Genomic DNA, 7,465 nt, shown 5'->3' on the forward strand with positions numbered 1-7,465 from the left:
CTGTATTTTGTTTCTCACTACTCTACTCATGCATACTGTAATACTTCTTCTCCGACTTCCGGGCCGATTGTCAGATTCGTGCAATTCACTGCATTGTTCACCGAGTCCCTCGCTAGAGGGCCGGCATCCGTATGTGTATATATGATGGCTTGGGGCCTGATACTGATACTATGATAATATGTTGTAATAAGGTGACGATGGCCTGGGGCCTGATACTGATACTATGATAATGTGTTGTAATAAGGTGGCGATGTCATGGGGCCTGATACTAATACTACATATATGATTCACCAAACCCCTGACGGGGCCGTCTATATTAAAAATTTGAGCATGCATGTTTTTTTGATTCATAGAGTACTGGTACATGTTTCTAATTTGATAATTGATTCCCCTACTTCTCTATTTTGGATATACCTCCAGTTGTACTATGTTACATTTTATATACTCAGTACATATATCGTACTGACTCTCTTTCTCGAGGGGCTGCATTCATGCCTGCAGGTACAAATACAGGTTTTGGGAGTTCGTCAGCTTAGGATTCCATGCAGCTCAGCTGGAAGAGGCTCCAAGTGCGGGGATATTTCCATTCCCAGAATTCCGAGTACGCTATAGTTAAATTGTCGTCGATATAAAGTATTGCCCTTGTGAGGTGCTGCTGAAGGGGTGTGGCTTGTTGTTTCAGGGACTAAATATGTCCTAATGTGGGTTAGGGTGCTGCTGGTCGAAGCCACATGACCCCCCATTGCGTATAATTAAAGGCGTTTCAAAATAAAGGCTAGACACCCTATTGCGATATCGTATTTTTGAATAAGTCATTTGGTGTTTATGTTGTATATTGTTGGTGTGAATTGCTGCAGGTTGTTGTTGTTGGTTGGCTGTAGGTCTTAGGGACCTAATTGGAAATTTAGATAGGGCACACTATAGGGGAGCTGCTGCCCAATTTTCGTTAACACCTTAACAAACTAAAGAATTAGTCGGGGAAACGACTAAGGAAATAGATTCCATTAATACTAAGGTGTAACGTAGGCTGCTAGAAAGTTAAGAGGGTTGATATTCATATTACTTTCATATTGAATAGGTTCAAAGGACAGCGAGGCAAATAGGATAAGGAATAATTCAGACAAGGTATGTGAAGCTTCTCTTGGTATGTTTTTGGTATAGGTATGTAAAGCCTATCTTTTCTCTTTTGGCATGTCTTAGATGTAAGCAGGATATGATATGAGCTTTGGGGGTAATTCCATTCTCAGGTTCTGAATATGACTTCACGACCCTCACTCACTTTTGAATGTTAAACTTTAAAGTAGTAAGCTGCTATCTTCGAGTCTTCTATATGACTGTATAATAATTGATTCGACTAAACTCTTGTTTGTAAAAACGAAAATCTCTGAGATAACCAATGCTCGGACTGCTATAAGATATTTTACATTGGTATATGTCTAAAATTTCCAAAAACTCCTTTTTACATAGTCCTTAGTGACAGTTAGAGAGTATACGTCAGATACCTTCTGCCCTAATCCCCAGGTGATGGTTCACCTGATGACTTCATTGAGTCTCAGATAATGATTTAAACTGTATTTTGTTTCTCACTACTCTACTTGTGCATACTGTAATACTTCTTCTCCGACTTCTGGGCCGGTTGTCAGATTTGTGTAATTCACTACATTGTTCACCGAGTCCCTCGCTAGAGGGCCGGCATCCGTATGTATATATATGATGGCCTGGGGCCTGATACTGATACTATGATAATATGTTTTAATAAGGTGACGATGTCTTGGGGCCTGAACTGATACTATGATGATGTGTTGTAATAAGGTGGCGATGGCACGGGGCCTGATACTGATACTACATATATGATTCACCGAACCCCTGACGGGGCCGTCTATATTAAAAATTTGAGCATGCATGTTTTTGTGATTCACAGAGTACTGGTACATGTTTCTGATTTGATAATTAATTCCCCTGCTTCTCTATTTTGGATATACCTCCAGTTGTACTATGTTACGTTTTATATACTCAGTACATATATCGTACTGACTCCCTTTCTCGAGGGGCTACGTTCATGCCTGCAGGTACAGATACAAGTTTTGGAATCCTAAGCTGACGAACTCCCAAAATAGAGAAGTAGGGGAATCAATTATCAAATCAGAAACATGTACCAATACTTTGTGAATAACAAAAATATGCATGCTCAAATTTTTAATATAGACGGACCCGTCAGGGGACCGGTGAATCATATATATAGTATCAGTATCAGGCCCCGTGCCATCGCCATCTTATTACAACAGATTATCATAGTATCAGTATAAGGCCCCAGGCCATCGTCACCTTATTACAACATATTATCATAGTATCAGTATCAGGCCCCAGGCCATCATATATATACATACGGATGCCGACCCTCTAGCGAGGGACTCGGTGAACAATGCAGTGAATTACACGAATTTGACAACCGGCCTGGAAATCGGAGAAGAAGAATTACAGTATGCACGAGTAGAGTAGTGAGAAACAAAACACAGTTTAAATCATTATCTGAGACTCAATGAAGTCATCAGGTGAACCATCACCTGGGATTAGGGTAGAAGGTATCTGACGTATACTCTCTAACTGTCACTAAGGACTATGTAAAAAGGAGTTTTTGGAAATTTTAGACATATACCAATGTGAAATATCTTATAGCAGTCCGAGCATTGGTTATGTCAGAGCCTTTCTTTTTTACAAACAAGAGTTTAGTCGAATCAATTGTTATATAGTCATATAGAAGACTCGAAGATAGCAGCTTACTACTTTAAAGTTTAACATTCAAAAGTGAGTGAGGGTCCTGAAGTCATATTCAGAACCTGAGAATGGAATTACCCCCAAAGCTCATATCATATCCTGCTTACATCTAAGACATGCCAAAAGAGAAAAGATAGGCTTTACATACCTATACTAAAAACATACCAAGAGAAGCTTCACATACCTTGTCTGTATTATCCCTTATCCTGTTTGCCTCACTGTCCTTTGAACCTATTCAACATGAAAGTAATATGAATATCAACCCTCTTAACTTTCTAGCACCCTAGGTTACACCTTAGTATTAATGGAATCTATTTCCTTAGTTGTTTCCCCGACTAGTTTTGTTATTCGCTAAGGCATCGCCGAAAATTGGGCAGCACCTCGACTATAATGTGCCCTATCCAAATTTCAAATTAGGTCCCTAATACCTACATCCAACCAACAACAACAACCTGCAGCAATTCACACCAACCATATTCAACATAAACTCCAAACGACTTATTCAAAAATGCAATATCAAAATAGGGTTTCTAGCTTCCATTTTGCCAAACCTTTAACCGTACGAAGCGGGGGTCATGCAGCTACAACCAGAACCTCCCCCACCTCATTTAGAACATATTTATACCCTGAAACCACAAGCCACACCCCTACAGCAGCACCTTACAAGAACAACACTTTATTTCTACAACAATTCAACTATAGCGACTTCAATTTAGTTTATTCCAAATGTCGAACGTTTTACGACTTTTACCCAACTTCCATCAGCCCAAAAGGTGTTTAATTCACCCTATAATAACACCATAAAGTCAAAATTTAAAGGATAATACTTACCTTACCCGAAATTGGCCAAAACTAGCCAAAATTGTGCCTTGGAACTTTTTCTAGCGCGACTTGAACGCCGTGGCTGCTTGCTGTCCGATTTTTGCTGCACCAAGACATGATTTTATACTTCTAATACCTCCATATCATTGTGGTATACTCTAGATAATTAATTTAAGGAAATAAATTGGGACTTACCTATTTTTTTCCCTTGGCCGCCCTCTTTTTCTCTCTAGCTTAGGGTTTTTAGTTTCCTTTGTTGCTGCTGGAGTTTGTGAATACAAACTGACTATATTACATGATATACATGTATATTGGTGGTCCTAGGAGGAGACACGTTTCATCCCCTAAGGGGGACACGTGTCCAGTCCCTATTGGGCCACCGTATCAATGCAAGAAAGAAGAGGCTGCCACATGGCAGTGGGGCCCACCTCCCCCAAACAGGTGGGTCACCTACTTGACCCCAAGCAGGTGGGTCACCTGCTTGCTTAGGTGCTGCCACGTGTCACCCTCCCATTGGCTGCCCCGCGCAATTTGTTTTTCTCCTCGTGGGTTCGTCATTTCATCTCACTTGAAGAGCCTATGAAACCCTTGCTACGTAAGCTTGGTATGTAATCAAGTAACTCACATATGTAAGACTTTTAAATTAGTAGTTTACGTAGATAAGTCGAGTCCTACGACTCATTACTTGGCCTCCAATTCCTTCCGGATTCTTATGACTCCATTTCCAACCTTCCCTACTATGAGGTATCACATTCTCCCTTCCTTAGAGTCGTTTGATAGCGTCATGGCGTATTTGGCTCATGTGATAATGTCCAAGGAACTTATGAGAGATTCCGAGTTTAAAAAAAAGTAGTGTGTAACATCCTTCCCCCCTTTAGAACATTCGTCCCCAAATATTAAACAAAACTTCTCTTAGCACCTTATACAAATCGTAGGGAGATTCTTTATTGTTTACCTAACACATACTTCCATCCATGTACTTAATATACGAGTTTCAGGAGTTGGGGTCACTTGCAGACATCGGGAATAGGTGCGAATATTTGTGTTTCATGTTTTGTTCAGCTTCCCTAGTCATCCTCTTTCTGGTTTTGGTGCTGCAATAGTATCTTGATGGAAGGCAGGTCTTTAGTCTAAAATCTTCTAGTTTGCTGATTTAAGATCATGATAGGTTGTCCCTTACAGGATTCCATTTCCTAGACATCATCTATGAAATATACCCTAGGTGGCTCGTCAGTGCCTTTGTGAAGCGTCTCCATCTGATGGACTGGGCGTATTGTTTCCAAATGAGGTGGTAAGCTCAACTTACCATCCATGTTGCCCACCTTATGAGCAACTTGATATACTGTAACATATTCTGGGTTAAGTTTCCTTTTCTAGGTTACCTTGTTATGAACATCCAATCATCAGTTTGAACTCTGTATGTCGATGTCGATTATCTGTATATCATTCCTGCCGACTCTGGGATTTTAGTCAATAGCTTGCTTAATCATATCGGGGCCTTTTTAGCTTAGTCTTTCTAACATCTACCCATCCAATAGGGGACTTACACATCTTACTCTACTAGTCTTGTACGGAGTCATTGGATACAAGAGTTAGCCATTATGGTAGTTAAACTCAATAAGTGGTGGACGATCATCTCAGTTACTCTTAAAGTCAACCGTATATTAGTATGTTCAGTTGATTCAGCAGCTCAAGGAAAAATATGGTACGAAGACCTATCTGTGCTCCTGAGCTTTTCTTGGACTGATCTTTAGACATTAATCATAATTGAAGTCCCTCTATCTGAGATATTAGCAGAGGAAACCTCACGGAACCTTATTACCTCCTTGTTCTATAACTTCAACTAGTTCCAACTGCATAGGTGATTTTGTTTGAAAGCAAATAAGCTGATTTGTTAGCCTACTCGCAATATCCTGTATAGCACCCTACTCTTACAGAGTATAAAATAGGTTCATAATGACGTTGATAATTTGGGAACCGCTAGCCTCGTATAGTCCTTCTTGACTCTTTTCAGAACTTTAACTGGCATTCGATCTTCTGGGTCCTTCTTCCCCTCTTTTTTTTCCAATTCTTAGGGTTGGCTACCGAATAATATTGCATTCCCCTCATATAATGGCTCTCGTAGTCGTTCTGTGCTTTGTCTAATATGATCTGGTATAATTCCGAAGGAATTTTGGAATATAAGCTCGTCACCCTGTAGTAACCAGTTAGTTCTGCCAGTTTTACTTAGACCCTTTCACAATTTCCCTTAACCCCGCTTGTAATCCTCTAGACACATTATCTTGTGTCATTCTTTACCTCTACAAGAATATGAGAGGGTACAAGAAGTATCCTAGCGTTACCTCGCTAGTCCTAATGTTTTACCCTGCCTTTTTCCCCCTTATCCTACACTCGATGTCGGGGTAGATCTTTGGTCCATTTGTGGCCATGTCTTACTCCACCCGTAGCACTAATTCCATCTCGGTATTTTGGCTTAACCCATCTTTGTATCTCTCGATAGTTAATTGCAACTTGGGCTCCCTTGTGTAGGACAATAGTTGTGGGGACTCCGTAAGGTCTTACCACTCTTTTACTCTACAATTTTACACTTTCTCGGCGGAGTAGATAACCTTTGATCGAAGGAGCAGGGACTAATATCGTTAATCCACAAGTAACATTTCCTTCAGATTCATCTGGCGCTGGAGTGCGAAGTGAGTCTTGTAGTCCTGGTCACATTATGGAATTTTCGACCTTGGGTATTGCTTCCTATCATTCGTAAATTACATCAGCTGGTACCCTTACCTTTTGGGTTTTGCTTTTTCGTCCTCTGAGTTGGCTGCCAAGTGGTGTCGAAATTCCCCCGCCCACTGGCCCATATAGTCATTCTGCGGTTTTTCTCTCATTAACTGGTTCTATATTGAAGAGTTGTGGCATTGGAGTTCGTCGTCAATTAGCAGTTTGCTAATCCTTCTTGTTTTACTTATGCCCTTGTTAAAATTTCCTTAACGTATCTTATAATACTCCGGGTACATAATCTCATATCGTGTCTCTGTCGCTAGTTCATATTCTTCCATCTCACGTGATCGTACCAGCACTATCGCATTAAATTCCATCAGAATTTTGAAGTTAAGCATACTAGGGCGAGAGTAATATTAGGATGGGTGACCTCCCTGGGAAATCTTTGTGTCGCGTTTCGTTGTAATCCTGTCCACGATGTGCGGGCACTCAATTTAGCCCAAGAGTTACCTCAGCGTTGTTTCGCGAGTCATTATGTTTCGCTTGGTCCTTTCCCCTGTTATCTTGCAACCAGTATTGGCGTAGACTTTTAGTTCCATTACAGCCATGTCCCTCCCTTTTGTTTTTTGGTCATTTTGATTTAACTTCTCCTATTGTATTCCCCCTTTTCTGTACGCACCCATTCATTAGAGTGGGCTATCGAGTAGTGCTAAAGCTCGGTCATATAGTGACCTTTGGAGCCACTTTAATTTTTGGCTATTATTAGCTGGCATAGCTTTAAAGGAATGTGACATATAAGCTTCCCTATCCTCGATTCACTTTGTGTTTTTCTCTTTTTCTACCACATGAGGCTTTCTATTCCTTTTTCTTTGGTTATTTATCTATCGCAACATCATTTACGACTCACTCTATAACCAATATTTTGGCTTTTGCCCTAGTATGCTGTTATTTTCCTTTGTAGTGTCTCTTGAGTTATTCGGTATCCTTTCATGGTTACAATCTTATGCTTTTATACGCAGTTGCCTTCTAGTGTTATGTTGTTCAGGGCCTCGTCACAAACTTTTTAACGCTGCCTTATGTAGCATTCTGTCTCCCGTTCAATTATTGATGGCTTTTGGACCTTTCTAACTTGGTTCGGCAAGATATCTTATTG

The 7,465-nt window shown here is 40.4% G+C and overlaps 1 pseudogene; it reads left to right on the forward strand.

The window, feature by feature from the left end:
- The first annotated feature begins 6,651 nt into the window (after window positions 1–6,651).
- On the forward strand, window positions 6,652–6,771 carry LOC129897995 (5S ribosomal RNA; annotated as a pseudogene).
- The last annotated feature ends 694 nt before the right edge of the window (window positions 6,772–7,465 follow it).

The sequence above is a fragment of the Solanum dulcamara genome, chromosome 7 (assembly GCF_947179165.1).
Source record: "Solanum dulcamara chromosome 7, daSolDulc1.2, whole genome shotgun sequence".
In the NCBI taxonomy this organism is placed as follows: domain Eukaryota; kingdom Viridiplantae; phylum Streptophyta; class Magnoliopsida; order Solanales; family Solanaceae; genus Solanum; species Solanum dulcamara.